This window comes from Geotrypetes seraphini, chromosome 4 (genome assembly GCF_902459505.1).
Source record: "Geotrypetes seraphini chromosome 4, aGeoSer1.1, whole genome shotgun sequence".
Lineage (NCBI taxonomy): Eukaryota > Metazoa > Chordata > Amphibia > Gymnophiona > Dermophiidae > Geotrypetes > Geotrypetes seraphini.
This window is the reverse complement of record NC_047087.1, coordinates 162,479,814-162,504,044: the sequence shown is the minus strand read 5'-3', so window position 1 is coordinate 162,504,044 and position 24,231 is coordinate 162,479,814. Positions and strand designations below refer to the sequence as shown.

At 44.6% G+C, this 24,231-nt stretch overlaps 1 protein-coding gene across 3 annotated transcripts in view; it reads right to left on the bottom strand.

Moving 5' to 3' along the window:
• The window catches only part of NUTF2 (nuclear transport factor 2), a 309,632-nt gene extending 299,542 nt beyond the window's left edge, over positions 1-10,090 (bottom strand). For all 3 annotated transcript variants that reach the window (XR_004539152.1, XM_033941247.1, XM_033941248.1), the window contains exon 1: positions 10,000-10,090. The gene's annotated coding sequence lies outside the window, so the exon portion shown is untranslated. The remainder of the gene's footprint in view (positions 1-9,999) is intronic.
• Between the last annotated feature and the right edge of the window lie 14,141 nt (positions 10,091-24,231).

The window sequence follows — 24,231 nt, the reverse complement described above, 5'->3', positions numbered from 1 at the left end:
TACGGTAAGTAACTGTGCTTTATCCCAGGACAAGCAGGCAGCATATTCTTGAGTGATGGGTGACCTCCAAGCTAACAAAAAGAGGGATGGAGGGAAGGTTGGCCATTAGGAAAACAAATGTTGCAAAACAGATTGGCCGAAGTGTCCATCCCGTCTGGAGAAAGCATCCAGACAATAATGAGATGTAAAAGTATGAACTGAGGACCAAGTAGCAGCCTTGCAGATTTCCTCAATAGGAGTGGAACGGAGGAAAGCTACAGATGCTGCCATAAGCTCTAACTCTATGGGCCGTGACCGAACCTTCCAGTGTCAGTCCGGACTGAGCATAACAGAATGAAATGCACGCTGCAAGCCAATTGGATAACGTGCATTTAAAAACAGGATGTCCCAATTTATTCAGATCAAAGGACAGAAAGAGTTGGGGAGTTGATCTGTGGGGTTTAGTACGTTCCAAATAGTAAGGTAAAGCCCGCTTACAGTCCAAAGTATGCAAAGCCTGTTCTCCAGAATGAGCATGAGGTTTTGGAAAGAAAACAGGCAGAACAATTGATTGGTTGAGATGAAATTCAGAGACAACCTTAGGGAGAAACTTTGGATGGGTACGCAGAACCACCTTGTCGTGATGAAAGACTGTAAAAGGAGGATCCGCAACTAGTGCATGCAGCTCACTGACCCTCCTGGCAGAGGTAAGAGCAATAAGGAAGACCACTTTCCAAGTGAGAAACTTGAAAGGAGCTTTAGCTAAAGGTTCAAATGGAGGCTTCATTAAAGCGGAAAGAACCACATTGAGATCCCAGATAACAGGAGGAGGCTTAAGAGGTGGTTTCACATTGAAAAGACCCCGCATGAATCTGGAAACCAAAGGATGAGCTGAGAGAAGTTTACCATGAACTGGCTCATGAAAAGCAACAATAGCGCTGAGGTGGACTCTGATGGAAGTAGACTTGAGGCCAGAGTCAGACAAAGAAAGAAGATAATCCAACAAGGGCTCCACTGCAAGGGAAGTGGGATCATGGTGATGAAGAAGACACCAGGAAAAAAACCATGTCCACTTCTGATGGTAACATTGAAGAGTGGCAGGTTTCCTGGAGGCATCCATAATAGAACGAACGGGCTGAGACAAAAGAGTATCATGTGAAGTCAGTCCGAGAGATACCAAGCTGTCAGGTGCAGAGACTGGAGGTTGGGATGCAGAAGCGTCTCCTGATGCTGGGTAAGCAGAGAAGGAAACAATGGAAGAAGAATAGGCTCCCTGGAACTGAGTTGAAGTAGAAGGGAGAACCAATGTTGCCTGGGCCACCGTGGAGCGATGAGAATCATGGTGGCTAGTTCCCTCTTGAGTTTGAACAAGATCCAGAGCATTAGAGGCAGAGGAGGGAAAGCATACAGGAACAGATTGGACCAATCCAGAAGAAATGCATCCGCTGTCAGACGGTGAGGAGAGTAGAGTCTGGAGCAGAAGAGGGGCAGCTGATGATTGTGAGGAGCTGCGAAAAGGTCTACTTGAGGAGTGCCCCATTGAGCGAAAACGGACTGGAGAGTCAAAGGATCGAGAGTCCACTCGTGAGGCTGGAGAATCCTGCTGAGATTGTCCGCTAAGGAATTCTGCTCTCCCTGAATGTAGACAGCCTTCAGGAATAATTGGTGATCTGTCGCCCAAGACCAAATCTTCTGGGCTTCCTGACACAAGAGGCGAGAGCCTGTCCCACCCTGTTTGTTGATGTAGTACATTGCAACTTGATTGTCTGTGCATAGTAGGAGAATTTGAGGGAAGAGAAGATGTTGGAAAGCCTTGAGAGCATAAAACATCGCTCTGAGTTCCAGTAAATTGATGTGATGTTTCTTTTCCTGGACTGTCCAAAGGCCTTGAGTTTGGAACTCGTTCAAATGAGCTCCCCAGGCATAAGGGGAGGCGTCGGTGGTGATGACAAGTTGATGAGGAGGTAGATGGAACAGAAGACCTCTGGAGAGATTTCAGTATATCAACCACCATTGTAGAAATTGACGAAGAGATGATGTCACAAATATGTGTCGTGAGCAAGGATCCGTCGCTTGGGACCTATGGGTAGCTAGGATCCATTGAGGAGTGCGCAGGTGAAGACGTGCGAAGGGGATGACATGAACTGTCGAGGCCATGTGGCCCAAGAGTATCATCATGTGCTTGGCAGAGATGGAGTGTAGTGGAAGCACCTGCTGGCATAGAGATTGAAGAGTTTGAAGACGGTTGGACTGCAGGAATGCTCTCATGAGGACCGTGTCCAGAACCGCTCCTATGAACTGAAGTCTCTGAGTAGGGATGAGATGTGATTTGGGTAGATTGATCTCGAACCCCAGAAGCTGTAGAAAAAGGATGGTCTGGTTGGTGGCAAAGAGCACTGCCTAAGAGGAAGTGGCTTTGATTAACCAGTCGTCCAGATAAGGAAAGACCTGAAGATGATGCGAGCGTAGAAAAGCAGCCACCACAATGAGACATTTGGTGAACACTCTGGAAGAGGAGGCAAGGCCGAAGGGTAGCACCTTGTACTGGTAATGACAGTGATTGAGCATGAATCGTTGGTACTGTCTGGAGGCCAGATTGACCGGAATGTGAGTGTATGCCTCTTTGAGATTGAGGGAGCATAGCCAGTCGCCTTGATTGAGAAAAGGGTAAAGAGTGGCCAGAGAAAGCATTCTGAATTTTTCTTTGACCAAGCATTTGTTGAGATCGTGAAGATCTAAAATGGGTCTGAGATCCCCTGTTTTTTTGGGGACGAGAAAGTAACGGGAGTAGAATCCCTGCCCCTTCTGATCTAGAGGAACTTCCTCTATTGTGTTCAGAAGGAGGAGGGATTGAACCTCCTGAAGAAGGAGGGAAGACTGAGGAGTGTTCAAAGCAGACTCTTTTGGCAGACTTTGGGCAGGAAGAGTCTGAAAGTTGAGAGAGTAGCCGTGGCGGATGATGTTGAGGACCCATTGATCCGAGGTGATGATCTCCCAACAGCTGATGAAGAAAGTAAGACGACCTCCTATGGGTTGAGGAAGGTGGGCAGATGGTAGAAAACTGGCTATGCCCTGGAGAACGAAGTCAAAAGGTTGGGTAGACTTCTGTTGTGGAGGTGGCTTCACCGGTTGCTGCTGTGGTGGCCTAGGGGTTTGTTGTTGTTGTTGACGTTGCCGCCTAGGCTGTTGAGGTAGTGGTAAAGGGCGAGCCACATAGCGGCGTTGATAGGTCGATTGTTGCCGGAAAGGCCGGGTAGGCGGAGTCTTCTTCTTGGTTTTCAGAAGAGTATCCCATCGAGTTTCATGGGCTGATAGTTTTTGGGTGGTAGAGTCCATGGATTCGCCAAAGAGTTCATCCCCCAGGCATGGAGCATTAGCCAGGCGATCTTGATGGTTGACATCAAGCTCCAACACTCTGAGCCAGGCTAGACGACGCATGGCTACAGACATGGCCGTGGCTCTGGTGGTAAGTTCGAACGTGTCATAGATTGACCGGACCAGGAACTTACGGAGCTGGAGGAGAGAGGAAGAACACTGATGAAAAGCAGGTCTCTTGCGGTCAGGGAGGTATTTTTCAAAGGAAGCCATGGTGTTGATGAGATGCTTGAGATAAAAAGAAAAATGAAAAGCATAATTACCTGACCTGTTAGCCAGCATAGCATTCTGGTATAACCTTTTGCCAAATTTATCCATGGCCTTTCCTTCTCTGCCAGGAGGTACGGAAGCGTACACACTAGCTCCTGCAGACTTTTTAAGCGTAGATTCCACCAAAAGAGACTCATGTGGAAGCTGCGGCTTATCAAAGCCAGGTATAGGGATGACTTTATATAAAGAATCTAATTTACGAGGGGCTCCTGGTATGGTCAAAGGAGTCTCAAGATTCTTATAAAAGGTTTCTCTCAAGATATCATGGAGGGGTAATTTGAGAAATTCATTTGGAGGCTGGTCAAAGTCCAGTGCATCAAGGAACGCTTTGGACTTCTTGGACTCAGCCTCCAAAGGAATAGAAAGAGATTCACACATCTCTTTCAAGAAAGAAGTGAAAGAGGTAGAATCTGGCCTAGAGGATGGATCTGGAACAGACGGATCCTCATCAGCCGATGAACACTCACCCTCATAAAGAGGCTCTTCGGAGTCACCCCACAGATCAGGGTCCCTAATTTGGGAACTGCGATCCCGAGACTCCGGCGTGGAAGGTTCAAGGTGCCGGGATTTGCGTACCAACTTACCCGACCTCAAGGAAGCAGTGCCAGGAGAAGTTAAAGGCTGTATCGGTGCCGAAGTTTGAACAGCCTGATGCAGCGCTCTCGGCTCAGGTACCAGAACAGGCATGGAGACTGAGGAAGCCGAATGAACCGGTACCGATAAGGTAGAAGCAGACAATAGAGGCTGCTCTACCGTCGGTACCGGGGGCTCAGACCAGACCGGGACTGGAAGGTTCGGTGCCAATAGAGCAGATAGGAGCTGTTGCAACTGCTCCTTAAGCTGCACCTGGAGGACAGCCGCTATTCGGTCGTCCAGCGAAGGCACCGGTACCGCTTTTTTCTTCTGCGGTACCTCTCGATGCCCCGAGGATGAGGAGCCCGAGGTCGAGGGACTCACCTCAATAGGGGCGGAGCGCTTCCGCGGGTGCCTCGCGGTCGGCAGGACTGGGCTCGCTGCCACCGAGACCGGAGGACGCTCCAGCGGGGAAGGCTTCTTAGCCGGCTTACCTGACTGTTGCGACGCTGGCGCGGTGTCGAAGAGGTGGGTGCCGACTGAGTTGGGGCCGATGCCGGTGTCGATGTCGCAGGGTCAGACATATCGGCACCGAAAAGTAACCGTTGCTGAATTTGACGGTTTTTTAAAGTTCGTTTTTTCAATGTGGCACAGCGGGTGCAGGTGGAAGCCCTATGCTCGGGACCCAGGCACTGTAAGCACCAGTTGTGCGGGTCTGTCAGAGAAATGGGCCGTGCACACCGCTGGCACTTCTGAAACCCTGGCTGGGGGGGCATGAAAGTAAAAACGGCTTCTGCCAAATCGAAGGCCGAGGCCTCAATGGTGGCAACAGGCCCCGCCGGGGCGAAACCGAAATAAAAGAAAAAGAAAAGGCTTTTTTTTTTTTTTTTGATAAACAATAAAATAATAAAAGAAAAAAAGGAAATATTATTTCCTCAGAGGTTTTCGCGAGCGGGAAGGCGATTGGAAATAATCTTTTCAACAACCGTTGAAAAGGACGCGTCTTCTTAGCTCCGCGGAAACTAAGAAACTGGGGACCGCGCGCCTCCGTCGGGCGGGAAGGCACTCGCGCGTGCGCGGTGCGGCCTGCTAGAACTTTCCAAGTTCTTAGAGTGTAATCACTCTAAAATTGTCCGTACCGGGGCTCCGTCGGTGCCGTCACCCATCAGTCAAGAATATGCTGCCTGCTTGTCCTGGGATAATCACTCAATAGCCAACTGCAGGGAGAAAGAGATAGAAAGGCTAAGCCTCTCACGGAGGAAACTGTCGTTGAGAACCAGTACTCCATTAACATGTGCCTCTTTAACTTTTTACTTACACGGGAAAGGAGAAGTAGAGAAGGCACCATGTCCCAATAGGGTAAGGGATGCTGGAGGGGCCCATGTACACCTCCAAAGCTGGCACCGTTTAGCCAGAACACCCCTTCTTCCAAACATCCAGGCCTGGGACCAACATCCACAAGCAGAAGCCAGGAGCTGTGAGGAACCCATCCATTCAGCCTGCTGGAGATAGAGTATACTGGTTGGCCAGGAGGCTGTGCATCCAATATATCTAAGGACAACTCAGTGCTCTCTATCTCCACCTGCTAGTTGATGGACGTAATCCCACTAGTCTCTGGATTCATCTGCTATTGATGACAATGAGTATGTGCCACCTTTTGAACTGCAGCCTCTCTTAAAAGTTCATGGCAAATGTCCTTAGCAGCAGGCACGATCAACTCTTCACCAATAGTTAAGGGTTTCTTAGCTTTAAAAATACAGTTAACCACTAAGAATGATGTACTTAGTACATATACATTTGATAAAGTGATGGCCTTGCTTCAATCCTTCGTGTTCATGTTTTTGGTTTTTTGGGTAGTTTGGGGTTTTTTAAAAAAAAACTCCAAAGGTTTGTCTTTTAATAAGGGGTGCTTGGTCTCTAAGCGATAAAGCAGTTTTGAAAGTTTTATGGCTTTATTGAATAACCAGTCGCCATATATTATACAGAGCGGGCTTGGAGAATGTGAATCACCTGTTGCAATGAATTTGTAGTTTAAGTAGAACTCTTGGTATTTTCTTTTAAATGCAGCTCTCTTTTTGTTGGCAGTCTTGGAGTCTTCTGCTGTCTTATCATTGGGTCCCCCTTTTCAAAACAGATCTCTAGTGATGTTTGTTTTTTTATTTATTTTTCAGTTAGCTTGTGGGCTTACCGAAAAAAACTGTGACAGACACAAGTGCGAGAAAGAGGCGCAGACAGAAGTGGTCACTTAATAAAAATAAAATACCTTGCAAACCAAAACAAACAAAATAAAAAAGGTTATTTTTTCTGTGTGGCCCAGTTCAGTACCCAGTGGTCCAGTAGTTGGGACCCCAGTGTTAGCCTATTCCTCCACACTTGCTTATCTTAAATACACTGGCAAAAAAAACCTCCTACATTCATTCAAATCTGTACGTGTACAGCACAAAATTACAATCCTATAGACCCTGTTTATCTGGATTCAAACTTTCATATTAATACATTTCACCAGATTTCAATAAATAACCTCAACTCATACAAATTATGAAATGCAGTTTACAACAACGCTGAAAGTTGGGTACAACCCTTGACCCCTCAATACCAATAGGATGCATATTGCTACCCAAAGGACAGCATAACATTATCAGCTTTTCCTTAGTTCCACACAAAAATAGATTTTAGATAACAGAATAGCTGCCAAACCTATATCTGCTAGACCAGACATGGGCAAACTACGGCCCATGGGCCATATCTGGCCTGTTTAGTTTAATCCGGCCCGCCAACCCTCCGAACTCTCCATACCTCCCTCCAGAGCAGCATCGGGCTGGCAGCACTTTAAATAGGCTGCTTTGCGGCCTTCTCTTGCGGGGAATTCCCTCTGCCGCATCACTGATGTCATCAGTAACGTGGCACATAGAAGGCTGCAAAGCAGCCTGTTTAAAGTGCTGCCAGCCCGACGCTGCTCTGGAGGGAGGTATGTAAGGTTCGGAGGGTCGGCGGGCCAGATATAGCCCGTAGGTCGTAGTTTGCCCATGTCTGGTCTAGCAGATATAGGTTTGGCAGCTATTCTGTTATCTAAAATCTATTTTTGTGTGGAACCTAAGGAAAGGCAGTAAGTGTTATGCAGTAAGGCTCGCAGTCGGTGAGGTTCGGATGGGAGGAAAGGATGGCGGGTCAGCGGGAGTAAGTACTCAAGGATTCTGCTGCACAATGGATGGGAGGGAGAGAAGGATAGAAGCTGGGCAAGGGTTTTGCTGCACAGGGGGATGAGAGGGATAGAAAGATGCTGCAGAGGGAAGGCATAAGGGGATGGGTGAGAGGGGAGGAAAGATGCTGCACATATGGGGGAGAGAAAGGAAAGAGGAAGAATTGGTGTGAAGGAAAGGGAGAGATGATCATTACGTTTTCATGCTTTAAAGACCAAAACCTAACCAATGGAATGTCCTTATTTCTTATGTTTCCTATTTGTGTTATTAATTGCTCGCTGATTCTAATCCTTGGATTCTGTTTTGAGGACTTGAGTTAAAGTTAAGCTACTACATCTCTATTATATTGTTTAATTTTTATTATTAGGAAAGTATTTTCCTTTTTATGTTTAACTTTATCTTTCTGTACAAGTGGATACTTGATATGTTATGAAAACTTGATAAATAATTAAAAATAAATAAATAAAGACCAAAACCTTTTATGTTATGACTTTACATTTAATTTATATTAGTTCACAAACACTCCATCCATCTGCTCTTGGTCCTGCCCCTCTGGCAAATTTAAGAACCCATTATGGCCGAGTCAAAAAGTTTGCCTACCCCGAGCTAGACCAGTGTTCTTCAATCGCCGGTCTGCAAACATTTTCTGCTGGCACGTCCATCGGGCAGAAGACAGTGTTCTTCAGCCGCCGGTCCACGGTGCGATCAACGTGGCATCTTCAGGCCGGTTCCCTAAGTGCTACAGTGCACAAAGCTGTGGGAAAAGACTCCTACATGCATCCTGCGCCTGAACTGGAAGCCTTCTCTCCGACGTCGCAACGTTTGAGGGAAGGCTTCCAGATGAGGCGCGAGTAGCCGATACCCACAACTTTGTGCAATGCAGCACTCAGGGAGCCAGCCCGAAGACAATGCGTTGACCGGCCTGAAGATAACACCGGGGGGGCAGGCCAGAAGGCAAGGCACAGCATGGAGAGATACAACAGTGGTAGGGGGAATGCTTTCATTAGTGTTTGATTTACATCTGCTGTCGGTTCAAGGCAGATTACATAAGAATTGTTATGATCTTAAGAAGTACATATTGATTAGATATTAAGAAGTACTTAAGGAATAGTTTGAACATTTTCTAATTTGCTAAGAAGTAGTTGGTAATGAAGGAGGAATTCGGAACATTATTGGTTGTGTCATATTGGTTTTATGTATTTTTTGAAGAGTAGGGTTTTTGTTTCTTTTTTGAAGGTTTTGTGGTCTGTGACTTTGACCACAGACTACAAAACCTTAAAAAAAAAAAAAAAAAAACCCTACTCTTCAAAAAATACATAAAACCAATATAACACAACCAATAATATTCTGAATTCCTCCTGCATTACCAACTACTCCTTAGCAAATTAGAAAATGTTCAAACTATTCCTTAAGTATTTCTTAATATCTTATCAATATGTACTTCTTAAGATCATAACAATTCTTATGTAATCCGCCTTGAACCGCAAGGTAAAGGTGGAATAGAAATCACTAATGTAATGTAACGTTCAGGAAGAAATGCATTTGTTTCTTTTCCTCTAGCGTTGTACTGCTTGCAGTCTTGCATCTTAGGGTTTGTTTGTAAATATTAGTACTTTTAGTTTTTGGTCCTGCATTTGCATGGGGTTATCTGTTTTCTGGTAGGAATGAATGTTGATAAGCATACAGTGTGCTTTGTGTATTTTAATTTTGTGGTTAACCATTATGTGTTGTTAATACGATTATATTGTGTGTATATATGAAAAATGAATGGAAAAAATGTTGTTACAATTAGTACTATTATGGGGGCGGGGTCTGAGGCAGAGATTGGGTGGAGATGGGCACAACTTAGCCCAGTGTTCTTCAACTGCCTGTCCGCGGACCGGTGCCAGTCCACAAAATATTTTATCTCCACCGGTCCATAGGTGTCAAAAGGTTGAAGAACACTCCCAATATCAGAATATGGTGATCTCTTTCACTATTTTCAGGGAAGTTTAATTTGTATTGTTTAGCAACACCCCCCCCACCCCCCCCCCCCCACACACACACACATACCAAAAGCATTTCGAAAAACTAAAACCCAGTAAGCTCTTTCCCATCTCAGAAAAAAAGACAAGATCCCTCCAGCACAACAATCCCGATTGGAAGGCAGATACTATAACTATCTATCTTGGATATAGCTCTAACAGCCATGTCTGGCTCGGCCTCCTTTAGACACTACTACTATTATTTCTATAGCGCTACCAGACGTAGGCAGCGCTGTACAGAGTAAGAAAAAAGATGAAGACACTCCACTAGTATTATGGGCTGCACGCCCCTAAAAAAATATAAAAGTACCAGCTCCTTACAGAGAACAAGTTTAACTCTGAAACCCCCAACGCAAAGAGTATTCCAAAACCCCAGGTCCCCATCCCCACCCTTTCCATCAAAATACAGGCCGCAAGGCCGCCTTCTCCGCTAATTCAATAAGAAAATCTCGGGGCACCTTTAGCTAGCCCGCCCTTACCCACTTGTAACCAATATTAATATTGTTATTCGTTCACTTCCCATCGTATTTCCGTATACAAGAAACACCTATTCTACACACAGAGCTCCAATTACTCACCCAGCACGCCAACACCTGACTACTTTCCAACTATGGCGGCAAGCGAGCGCAAGCCCCAACTATCACCTCCCACCCACCACCTAGCACGCGCATGCGCCTCCCCTGCATGGTATGCCGGGTATTATAGTCCTCTAGTTACCGGAGAACCTCAAAGCGGAGGATAGGGAGGCTGCCGAGAACTACAAGAGCCATCCCGCATGCTCACTCTCATGCCAGTAAAAAGACGAAAAGAGGCGTTTCGGGATGATTTGGAAACTCAGTACTGTATTATACTGTAAAGTGTCTCATGCTTTTTCTCGCTCTCTTTTTGGCAGGAGGGAGGGTGTGGCAAAAGCATGTGATCTCCATTCGGGCTTGCGTGTATCTCGGGGGGAATTTCAGTACTGGGTTGGAATAAGAATGGAGAATAGAAAAGGCTATCTGAGCTTCCGATATTTACGTTGATATACTAGGAAAAGCGCGGAATAGTTTCGGGATTATCTTAAGTGCGTGGCATTGATAGCGTCCTCTGGTGTTCACACCCTGAAAGAATTGCACTTGCTCATGTTTTAGTAGCGAGTGAACAGCAGCAGCCTCTTTTCCTAGCTAGGCTTCCATCAGCTCTAGTTTTTACTTCCTAATTTTATTGTAGTCATCATAGCTCATGATTATTTTTATTTTGGTCCAGTACTTTCTAATCTAAGATAACAAGCAGAGCTGCCCAGAAGCCCCAATATTTACCTCACATTTTTGGGACTTGGTAGATGTATTTTCGACGATTTTTGTGGCGGATTCCTTGAAATGCTGTGTAGCTTTTTCTATCTTTTTTTGTTGTTGTAAATATTTATGTGGTTTAGCTCATTGTCTTTTTTGCTGTTTAAATAGAAGCCCCAGCAGTGGGGAAGCAAACCAAAGTGAGGCTCATAATCTGTGATGTGAATTTTAAGATTTTGTGTGTACTTAAAGACTGTATATGTTAATTGTGAGCCGCTTTGGCCAAAGGCAGAATATAAGAACATAAGAATTGCCACTGCTGGGTCAGACCGGTGGTCCATCACGCCCAGCAGTCCGCTCACGCAGCAGCCCCCAGGTCAAAGACCTGTGCCCTAACCGAGACCAGCCCTACTTGCGTTCATTCTGGTTAAGCAGGAACTTGTCGAACCTTGTCTTGAATCCCTGGAGGGTGTTTTCCCTTATAACAGACTCCGGAAGAGCATTCCAGTTCTCTACCACTCTCTGGGTGAAGAAAGAACTTCCTTACGTTTGTACGGAATCTATCCCCTTTTAACTTTAGAGCACATGTGTCAAACACAAGGCCCGCGGGCCAAATCCGGCCCGCCAGGCCTTGCAATGTGGCCCGCACTGCGCTGTCATCACTGCACGCCACTGCGTTCCATCACAATGACGCGCGGTGACATAGGAGGCTTGTGATCTCGCCGGCCGTACTTGCTATCTATCTCCCCCCATCGACCGCCCCCCCCCCCAAGAACCTCCGACCGCCCCCCCCAGATGACCCGCGACCCCCCTGGCCGACACCCCCACCCCCCTTCCCCGTACCTTTCTGTAGTTGGCCGGACAGACGGGAGCCAAACCCGCCTGTCTGGCAGGCAGCCAACGACGGAATGAGGCCGGATTGGCCCATCCGTCTCAAAGCTCCGCCTACTGGTGGGGCCTAAGGCGCCTGGGCCAATCAGAATAGACCCGGGAGCCTTAGGTCCCACCAGTAGGCGGAGCTTTGAGACGGATGGGCCAATCCGGCCTCATTCTGTCGTTGGCTGCCTGCCGGACAGGTGGGTTTGGCTCCGGTCTGTCCGGCCAACTACAGAAAGGTACGGGGAAGGGGGGTGGGGGTGTTGGGGTCGGTCAGGGGGGTCGGAGGTTCTTGGGGGGGGGCGGTCGATGGGGGGAGGGGGGTTTGCATCGAGGGCAGGAGGGCCTGGGATCCCTCCTGCCCGTAATGTAGTGCGGGGTGGGGGTAGGGGGTCGCCGTGGTCAGGAGGGTTTGGGCTCCCTCCTGGCCCGAACAACTAGCGGGGGGGGGGGGTCGCCAGGGCCAGGAGGACTTGGGCTCCCTCCTGGCCCGATATTGTCGGGGGGTGGGGGAATCGGCGGGGCAAGAGGGCTTGGGCTCCTTTTTGCCCCGATCGTGTCGGGGAGTCGGGGGGGCAAGAGGGCTTGAGCTCCCTCTTGCCCTGATCGTGTTGGGAGTCGGGGAGTCGGCGGTCCTTCGGGGTGGGGGTGCAGGTGCGTGCGAGCGGTCCTGCTTGGGGTGAATCGGACGTCGGGGGGGGGGGGAACTATGTAAAAAAAATACACAGCAGAAGCTGCCAGTTCCTGGCATAAAGTGTAGGCATAAAAATCGCAACAGAATCTGCTATCTGTACCCAGCCAGGCATTTATTGACTGACTTTTTCATTCTAACGCAAATTTCCAATAAACTACATCTTTTACTGCCAATATTGATCCCAAAATGTCCAGGAAAAGAAAAGTTGACGGTGAAGGCAGACAATTTAATGACAAATGGGAAAATGAATACATGTTTGTGCTTAGTGAGGGCAAACCAGTGTGTATACTGTGTTATGAGACAGTGTCGGTGATGAAAGAGTACAATATACGTCGTCATTTTGACACCAAACATAATGTTAAGTATGGCAAATATACTTTGGAAGAAAAGCATAAAATTGTTAAAGAACTAAAAGGCAAACTACAATCACAGCAGCAAATGTTTACAAAGGCTACAGCGAAAAATGATGCTGCAGTGAAAGCAAGCTTTATAGTGGCTGAAGAAATTGCCCGTACTTCAAGGTGTTTTTCAGAGGGTGCCTTTTTGAAGCAATGCATGCTAAAAGTGTGTGAGAAAGTATGCCCAGACCAGATTCAAAGTTTTCAAACTGTCAGTTTGTCAAGAAACACCATTGCAGACAGAGTTCAAGAACTCTCAGGAAATCTATCATCACAGCTGGCCGAACAGGCATGCAGTTATCTCGCTTTTTCACTTGCTATCGATGAAAGCACAGACAACACTGATACAGCGCAGCTGTCCATCTTTATACGTGCTACGAAGACCGACCTCTCTGTCACTGAGGAACTTTTGGATGTAGCTGCCATGCATGGGACGACGACTGGTAGAGATATATTTAAGGCTGTGGAGAAATCTATAAATAATTTTAAATTACCCTGGGAAAAGTTGGTGGGGCTAACTACCGATGGCGCACCTTCAATGTGCGGAGAAAAGAAAGGCTTGGTTGGACTAATGAAGGAAAGAATGCAAAAAAGTCACTGCCACACACCCTTGATTACTTATCATTGCATTATCCACCAAGAGGCTATGTGTGGAAAAGTTCTGGACATGAATGACATAATGACCACAGTCATTAAAACTATTAACTTTATAAGGGCACGTGGCCTGAATCATCGCCAGTTCCAGCAGTTTTTACAGGAGGTGGGTGCAGAGCATGGAGACGTGCCATACCACACAGAAGTAAGATGGCTGAGCAAGAGCACAGTCCTCAAAAGATTTTTTGAGCTCAGAGAACAAATTGCTCTTTTCATGGAAAGTAAAGGAAAGCCCTTGCCTGAACTGTCGGATCCCGCCTGGCTATGTGATTTTGTTATGATGTGTGACATATGCGAGCATCTCGCCCAACTGAATCTGAAGCTGCAGAGACGCAAACAAGTCATCACGAAGATGTCTGACATGATCACAGCATTCCAGCGTAAACTTCAACTATGGAAGTCCCAACTGGAACAGGACAATCTTGCCCACTTTCCCGTTTGTTTGAGTATCTCAACCACTATTTCTGGTACTTTTCCTTGCAGTCGGCTGGCTACCAAAGTTAGCCGTTTACTAAGTGAATTTGAGCGGCGCTTCTCTGACTTTAGAACACAGCACTCAGGCTTTGACATCTTTGCCAATCCTTTTACAGTTGATGTCAACAATGTGCCCCATCACCTTCAGATGGAGATAATCGAGCTTCAGTCTGACAGTGGCCTGAAATCAAGGTTTCAGGATGTTGAAATTGAGGACTTCTACCCTCTACTGCCCCCTGACTCAATGCCAGAGCTCCGACTTCATGCTGCCCGTATTCTATCCATGTTCAGGAGCACCTATCTTTGTGAACAGATGTTTTCAATAATGAATCTGAACAAAAACAAGCACAGATCACGCATTACCGATGACAACCTCCATGCTGTTTTGCGGGTTGCTACAGCCCAAGAAATAAAACCGAACATTGACTCATTGATACGGGGAAAACGGTGTCAGACATCTAGCCAGAAAACAAAACAATGAGCATTTTAGGTACATTCCAATATTACTGTTTTGCTTGATACCAATATTACTGTTTTGCTTGATAGCATGTGAGTTGGTTAACAGCACTGTTAAGGAAAATATTGTTCCACTCATTTTAAATTCACATTTCTGGTTAACATTGTCAGTTTATGACTGTTCAGTAAACCATTCGGCCCGCGATTTAGGCTGGATTTTTGGCCCCTTCTCTGATTGAGTTCGACACCCCTGCTTCAGAGAGTGCCCTGTCGTTCTCTCTACCTTGGAGAGGGTAAACAACCTGTCTTTATCTACTGAGTTTATTCCCTTCATTATCTTGAATGTTTTGATCATGTCTCCTCTCAGTCTCCTCTTTTCAAGGGAGAATAGGTCCAGCTGTACGGCAACTTCTCCAACCCCTTAACCATTTTAGTCGCACTTCTCTGGACCCTTTCGAGTAGTACCGTGTCCTTCATGTATGGCGACCAGTGCTGGATGCAGTATTCCAGGTGAGGGCGTACCATGGCCCGGTACAACGGCATGATAACCTCATATTTGTTCGTGATTCCCTTCTTAATCATTCATAGCATTCTGTTCGCCCTTTTCGTCGCCGCCATTGTGCAGATGGCTTCATCGACTTATCGACCAGTACTCCCAAGTCCCTTTTCATATTCAGAAAATCATACAAAATTAACAGATACAAAGGAAACAAAAATACAATTTAGAGTGTTTAAGTTTTATTTATTTTATTTTTTTATTAAAAATAAAATTAATGAATTAATTTAATTAATTAATTAAATTTAATTAATAAAAAATAAAATAAAACTTAAACGCGTCTAAACACCTGCCCAAATCAGTACTTGGATGACCTAAAAGACAGGACGACCAAATACCGATAACAAAGGTCAACACATTATTTTCATCAGAGTTAATGTTGGGTGGGTTTTGTAGTATTTTTCATGCTGATTTCAAATCTGTGTTTAGTTTTTCACTAGCATGTCACATTTTTGTGATGAGGCTCATCTATAATGATAAAACCCTATCCGCGCATGTTCACTTGAAACTCCGTGCCTCCGCATGCGCAATAGAATAGAACCGCCAAGCAGAGAGGAACCGCCAAGCAAGGGAAGCGTGTCAGCGCAGTGGCAGCAGGAACCACCAAGCAGGGAAGCATCTCAGCGCAGTGGAACCACCAAGCATGGAGAAAACACAGAGCAGGGAAGCGTCTCAGCGCAGTGGCAGCAGGAACTGCCAAGCAGGGAAGCGTCTCAGCGCAGTGGAACTGCCAAGCAGGGCAGCAGTCCTGACCTGCCAACCCCCCATTCCTTACCCAAAGCAGCAGTGGCAGCGCTGTAAACAAGCTGTTCGTGGCAAGCCCTGGCAGAGCCTTTCCTCTGCTGCATCACTTTGGATGCGGTAGTCAGAATTACTGCCGCTGCTACTGCTTTGGGGCACAGAGGGAGGAGGGGTTGGTAGGTTAGGACCGCTGCTTCCGCCTTGGGTAAGTAATGGGGGTCCAGGAGGCCAGACCCACGCAGAGGGAGGGCAGGTGTGTGTATGTGGAGGGTCCATCAGGGTGAAGGACTGGGGAGGGGCAGCCTGCCTAAAGATTCAGTGCAGTGGCCAGGGAGGAGGTAGGTGGGGGGGAGTCAGGAGCTGGAGAGAGTGGTCTGAGGATACGATTGGGGTGTGTGGTTTGAATTGGTCTAGGCTCTGGTGTTGGGGTGCGGTTGGGTGAAGAGAGTTAAAGTGGCAGATGTTGGAATGGGGAGGGGGAGAGTTGCAGTACCGTGAGGAGGGGCAGGGGAGAGACAAGAGAGAAATTAGTCCTGGGTGGGGTACAAGAGAAAGGGTAAAAAAGGAAGAGAAGTTGGGTGGGGTGTAATATAGGGACAGGAAGAATGGCCTTGGAGGTAATGGAAGAAAGAATAGATCGGAATGGAGCTGGGAGTGAAAGGGTGATAAATGCAGTGGAGGATCAATGAGGGCCAAAAGGGTACAGAGGACTAAGGAAATGGTGATAGAAAGCGCCAGGAGCCAATAGAAGAAAGAAAGATATACAAACAGGGGGCAGGGAGAGAGAAAGAAAGAAAAGGGGCAGGGATAGAGAGAAAGAAAGACGGGGCAGAAAGAAAGAAAGATAGACAGCGGGAGGGAGAGAGACAGAAAGAAAGAAATTCTACACAGCTATTCTAGCACCCGTTAATGTAACGGGCTTAAACACTAATTATATATAATTATAAACATTAATTGGGCGGTATATCACGCATTTATCGGATAAATGTATAAGGAGGGTTGACGACAGTTGTCTGTTTTTTTATGCTACAGACATTATTTACGGTGATTAATATCGATCTTTATCATACCAAGACATTGTACTAATCATCCAGATAGTTTCTATTACGTATGTGGTTCATTCACAAGAAAAGCAGAACGTCGCCCAATTACCGTAGATCTGAAGAAAGTATACAAATTGTACTTTGGCTGCCCACTGGGTGACCAGGATAAGTCTTGGGCTCCACATATCATCTGTACTAGTTGTTCCAACGAACTTCATGACTGGCTCAATCGACGAAAAACAGCAATGTCATTTGCAATCCCAATGATATGGAGGGAACCGCAAGACCATATTAAATATTGCTACTTTTGCCTTGTGAACACAAGTGGATTCTCAGCTAAAACTAAGCACAAAATTATATATCCTAAGCTGGATTCTGCTATTAGGCCTGTTTCTCATGATGACTCACTGCCTGTCCCTGTACCTCCACAAGATGGACTTGCTTCTGTGGAACATGATGAGGAATGTGATGATGCAGCAGCTGCTCACAATCCAGAATTATTTTATCCTGATGTGAATGATGAAGATTCAGAACCAGAGACCTTTACACAAGCTGAGCTCAATGATTGACATTTGTTTCCTGCTCTTTCGCCGCCGTGCTGCTAACCCCACCCATCCAATTAAAGTGCTGATCCATGCCTTTTAAACTGCCTTTGCTTGCGACGCATGCCGAAGGAGCACACCTAAGGAGCTCATATCGCTCCTTCGTGCACCTCCTAAGGGTGCCCTAACTCAGTCTCTTCAGTTGCATTCGGGAAGCGTAAATAACCTCTTATCAGTATTGATTCTGACTTTATCACTCGTAGTTCATCTGAGCTCCAACATGTCTTCCCTTGACTCTCACATTCCAGTTCATTGGGGCCATCGCCCAACTACTACTCAGAACGCTTTCTTCTTTGACAGTACAGAAAACAAATCCCAAAACAGAAAACATAAAAAATTGGATAACAACAGAAAAACTTGACTGCTTATTCCTCACTGAAACCTGGCTAACCTCAGACACAGACCCTAGAATAAAAGAAGTATGCCCGCCGGGATACAAAATAACAGTAACCTGCAGAGAGAAAAAAAGAGGAGGAGGACTAGCAATAATATTCAAAAACTCCATAACTCTAAACATACTCGAGAAAGTATCCACTCCACAAATGGATTTCCTAGCGTGCCAACTCACAAACACAACACAAAAAAACCCTCTAAACTGCCTGCTCTGCTACATAACACCAGGAAACTGGACCACTGTGAGACCCGAATTTGAAAACTTCATCTACCAAAATTCACTAACAGCTGATTTTAACCTCATACTAGGAGACCTAAACCTACACCTAGAAGACCCAACCTCCATACCAGCAAACAACTGTCTATCCTTCCTCAATGCATTATCCTTCAAGATCCTAAACCCACAAACCACGCATGAAAAAGGTCATCAACTGGACATTGCAGCATTCATGTCTCACCAACCATCCAATCAAGAAATCCAAACTCCTAACGGAACATGGTCCCCATCCCTATGGTCAGACCACTACATCTATAACTTCAATATCAATTGGACCAAAACCAAATTCACACCTCAATCAAAAAAAACCACATATACCTCACGCAAACATATCGACCCAACCATCTTCTGGTCAAAGGTAGACGAAACCATCCAAGACTGCGACCCAAAAAACTTCATCTCCCACTGGAAAAATGTATCCACCAACATCCTTGATAACCTGGCACCCCTACAAACCAAAACCAGAATCAGCAGGAAATCAGACCAATGGTTTGATAATGAATTACTCCAACTCAAAAGACAGTGTAGAAGATTAGAAAGAAAATGGAGAAAAAAGAACCAAGAACAAACAAAAACCGACTGGAAAAAAATCAACAAACTATACAAAAACCGACTAAAAGACAAGAGGAAAAGTTACTATACCAAGCTCATAGGCACAGAAACACAAGATTCCAAAAAAATTTTCCAAATCCTGAAAGAATTAACAGACACCAAACCACACACTACCACCACGAACACACCTCTGCCATCACCCACCCTCTTAGCAGAACATTTCAAGAATAAAATCACCAACACCAGAGCCACACTCATCCTCAACCCATCCAAGCAAAATCCAATCACAATCCACCCTACAGGAAAAGAGGCAATCGCAGCAGACAGAATTTGGACTCAATTCCCAAACATACAATGGTCAGAATTCAACAAATTCTACAAAAAATACAGCCATGCCTCCTGTGACCTCAACCATTGCCCCTCATATCTCCTTACCACCTCTAGTGTAAAGTTCCGCACCACAACTCTACAATGGATCCAATTCACGCTCACAGAGGGCACATTCCCTGACAACCTCAGCGAAATCGTCATCACCCCAATCCAAAAAGATCCAAAGGCACCACAAAACCTCCCAGCTAACTATAGACCTATAGCCTCAATTCCGCTATATGTCAAAATTATAGAAGGCCTAGTAGCCAAACTCCTCACCAATTACATAGAGGACCACAACCTACTCCACCCCATGCAATCAGGATTCAGAACAAACTTCAGCACAGAGACATTACTAGGCTCCCTCATGGATACCGTCAGACAACAACTTAGTACAGGAAAAAAAATGCTACTCATACAACTGGACCTATCGGCGGCATTCGACCTAGTAGACCACAACATCCTTCTACAGATCTTAGATGCAATAGGCATCTCAGATAAAGTATACACCTGGTTCGAAGGATTCCTAAAACTCAGAACCTACAGTGTAAAATCAAACAAAGAAAAATCAGAATCCTGGTCAAACCCCTGCGGCGTACCACAAGGATCTCCACTATCCCCCACCCTCTTCAATCTATACACTGCCTCTCTAGGAACTCATCTGGATAATATAGGCATAACATCCTATAGCTATGCGGATGACATCACCATCCTCATCCCATACGATCATTCCAAACCAACCATGACAGACGAACTTCGCCAAACACTGGAAGCAGTCACAACCTGGATGGAAAATCACAAACTTAAACTCAACCAAGACAAAACCAAATTCATCCTCCTAGAAAACGACAAGATCCAAACCACAACCATACTAGACATAAACGCAACCAAATATCCCATCCAAACAACCATAAAACTACTAGGCATGACCATAGACAGATGCTGCACAATGCAACCGCAAATAAACAAAACAACTCAAAAATCATTCGCAATCATGAGAAACCTGAGACAAGTCCGAAAATTCTTTGAAAGTACACAATTCCTACTTATAGTACAATCCCTGATACTAGGCATATTGGACTACTGTAACATACTTTTCCTCCCATGTCCAGCAAATACGATAAGACAACTCCAAACAATCCAAAATACAGCCTTAAGACTCGCCTATTCACTGAGAAAACACGACCACATCACTGAGGCCTTCACCAACTCACACTGGCTCCCAATCCAAGAAAGAATCCAATTCAAATTCTACTGCATATTATATAAAACCCTACACGGAGACAGCCCATCATACCTGAACAATCGCCTCATCCAAGCAACCAACACCAGACACAGAAAAACGCACTCCCCATTCATACCCCCCCCATCCAAAGAAGTAAAAAGAACAAAACAATATGACGGCCTCCTAGCCACACAGGCTGCAAGACTAGACAACCAGATATCCAACCTTCTGATGACAACCCCAGACTATAAGACGTTCAGAAAAGAAATAAAAACCACACTTTTCAAGAAATTCCTAAAACAGCAATAACAACACGACCTCTAAAAGCCCTCAAGATCTACACCTTACCTATCTAGCTATTCATTATAATTCATGCAATTCTGTAATTCTGTAATTCTCTAACTCTGTAATTCTGTAATTCTTTAATTCATTGTAATCCTGTCCTTAAACTAACCTTTTGTAATCCGCCTTGAACCGCAAGGTAATGGCGGAATAGAAATCCCGAATGTAATGTAATGTAATGTAATGTAATATGTCTCTGTCCATGGCACAATCCAGCAAACACTAAAATTGACTCTCTTAAAATTGGCCTTATAAACTCCCGTTCTTTGAAAACTAAATATCACCTATTGCATGATACAATATTACAGAACAATTTTGACTCTCTGTGTTACGGAAACCTGGCGGACAGAAGGTGAAGAAAGTTACCTTACATTTGCCTGTCCCTCAGACTTCACCTATCAATATAACCATCGGAAAAGGAAGAAGGGTGGAGGGTTAGCAATAATCCATCGCACTGCTCTAATTACGAATCTTGAGTTCTCTCCATGAAACAGTTCCCTAGAATGCATTTAGTTTAAAGTAAAAACTAACCCCTTCTCTTACTATTTACTATTATATCTTCCTCCCCTATTAGCAGTCTTGCTTTAACTCAACTTCAATCTACAATCTTTGATTTTTATACTTCTTCAACTGACCCGATCATATTAGATGATTTTAATATACACTTTGACCATACTAATACTAATACTTATGCAGCTGACCTGTATAACCTGGGTCTTCGCACCTTGTTCTCAGGCCCAACCCACCTAGCAGGTCATACCATAGACATGGTTTTTGTCCAAGAATCATGTAAGGACCATTATTATCTTTCTTCCATTGAACAAAAACTCTGGTCTGATCACTTTTTGATCTCTTTCCTCCAACAGATTAAGTCTTACCCAACCTAAAAAGATCAGAACTCGTGACTACACTAAATTAGACACTGCTTCCATAACTGCTAACTTTATGCTTAAATCAGAGAATATGACAAATCTTGCTATTGATGACAAACTAGCCATATGAAACTCTTCTATTTCTGATCTTTTAGACTCTTTGGCCCCTGTTTCCACCTATGCCATCTCCCCTCGTAAACAAAAAAAACCCTGGTACACTGCTCGTCTATCTCTGATTAAAAAACAACTGTGTACTCTAGAGAGGAAGTGGCGACACAACAAAATACCAGTAAATTTTAATAAATTTACGGAGTATGCCTCATACTACAAATCAGAAATAATACCAAAAAAGCATACTATTCCAAACAAATTAAAAAAGCCAAAAACACAGCTGCCTTATATGTCATAACTAAATCACTAACCTCAAAGAAGAAACAAACAAACGCGACTGATTCCCTTCCAACAGCTCAGGCCTTAGCAACATATTTTATTGATAAAGTCAAGAAAATTAGAGAAACTATCAAAACAGATGATAATAATACCATTGATTCAACCGAAGCTAAAGAAATTACTAGCCTTCCATTCTCAAAATGTTCGTGTTTCACTCTTCCGTCTATTCAAGAAATTAAGAAGTGCTTGAATACTCTCAACATTAAGGGAACCCGTAATGAAATATTCTCTCCATTCCTCTTGAAATGGTTCTTCAGTATCTTTGGCCCATTAATACTCGATTTGGTTAAGACTATCCTCAGCTCTGGATCCCTGCCTAACCAATGGAAAGAATTGATCATATATCCCATTGTCAAAGATCATAAAACAAGCTCACTAGAATTATCCAATTACAGACCCATAGCCAATATTCCTTTCCTAGCAAAACTTACTGAAAAAATCGTGTTCTTCCAATTAACAGATTTCATAGAAAAAGCTAAGGGCTCGTTTTACTAAGGTGTGCTAGCTTTTAGCGCGCACTAACCCCATGCTATGTGGCTAGAACTAACGCCAGCTCAATGCTGGCATTAGCGTCTAGGGCACGCTAAAGCCCTAACGCAGCTTAGTAAAAGGAGCCCTAAGGCTCTGCATCCTAATCAGACTGGATTTCGCCAACATCATGCTACCGAGCTCTCTCATTTCTCTTGATCTTTCTTCTGCATTTGACACAATCGACCACAGACTCTTACTATTACATCTCCAAGAAATTGGAATTTCTGACCAGGTCTTGGATTGGTTTTCATCTTTTTTTTCTGACAGGTCTTCTAAGGTAATTTTCAACTCTAATGTTTCAGAACCCTTTAAAAATAATCAAGGTATCCCTCAGGGTTCCATCTTATCTCCATTACTTTTCAATATTTTCATGTCCCTGCTCTTAACATTAGGGCAGTCTATAGGTTTCACAATATTCGCGAATACAGATGACATTCAATTAATCCATCCAATAGATCTTAGTAAACCAGACAAAGTTTCTAATATAAACCTGAAATTAGAGAAAATAAAATCCTGGCTAGACGACAATAAATTATCATTAACTGTTGAAAAATCAAAATTAATGATATTCCCTAATAAAGAATCAATTATAAAATTATTTTATTGACATTTAAAACCCGTTCCAGTAACCAACCTGAATTTATTAATAGTCTAATCATACCTTACTGTCCATCTAAAGCCCTTTGCTCTACATCTCAAAATCTCTTAACAATTCCTTCTTTAAAGCACATCAATACTATTCGATCTAATAATTTTGTGGTAACCACCCTTCTCTTTGGAATTGCACCTTAACCTTCTCCGTTCAGAAATATCTCATCCCCATTTTAAAAATAAATTAAAAACATTCTTATTCCAAGACGCTTTTGAAACCTAACTGCCCTTATTAGGGCTAAAATAGTAACATAGTAGATGACGGCAGATAAAGACCCGAATGGTCCAACCAGTCTGCCCAACCTGATTCAATTTACTTTTTTAAATTTTTTCTTCTTAGCTTTTTCTGGGCAAGAATCCAAAGCTCTACCCGGTACTGTGCTTGGGTTCCTACTGCCGAAATCTCCGTTAAAACCTACTCCAGCCCATCTAAACCCTCCCAGCCATTGAAGCCCTCCCCAGCCCATCCTCCATATACAGGCAAGTCTGCCCAGAACTGGCCTTAGTTCAATATTTAATATTATTTTCTGATTCCAGATCCTCTGTGTTCATCCCACGCTTCTTTGAACTCAGTCACCGTTTTCCTCTCCACCACCTCTCTCGGGAGCGCATTCCAGGCTTCCACCACCCTCTCCGTAAAGTAGAATTTCCTAACATTTTTCTTGAATCTACCACCCCTCAACCTCAAATTATGTCCTCTGGTTTTACCATTTTCCTTTCCCTGGAAAAGATTTTGTTCTACGTTAATACCCTTCAAGTATTTGAACGTCTAAATCAGTGGTTTCAAACTCAAACCCTTTGCAGGGCCACATTTTGGATTTGTAGGTACTTGGAGGGCCTCAGAAAAAATAGTTAATGTCTTATTAAAGGAATGACAATTTTGCTAGAGGTAAAACTCTTTATAATTTATAAATATAAGAATGGTAAAAAAGCTAGGATTTCCCTGTCTATTTTGATGCTGCCTAAGGAACAGGGAGGACTGGGACTGCATAGCCTCCGAATGTTCTCTCAGGCGTGCCAAATGAGGCACTTAAATGACTGGTTCAGAGGGACAAGCCATTTTTCGGCTACTCCCTCGGAGCTGACACTATGCTACCCATATCACTTCAGCTATTTATTGCACACATTACGTCTTCCAGGGGGACCATCACCAGTTGGAAAAATTTTATTTCAACCGCTGCGTCAGGTGTGGAGGCGTTTATGTAGACAGTTAAAGATAAACCCAATAGCCACAGCTTACCTGCCTTTCATAGATAACAACGATTTTCCACCTGGGACATCTAGATTTCCTGCATCGGTGTGGAGAACTTCTAATTTACAATATATTTCACAGGTGGTAACAGCACAGGGAACGGTGCCGCCATTCACTGTGATGCAGTCTGA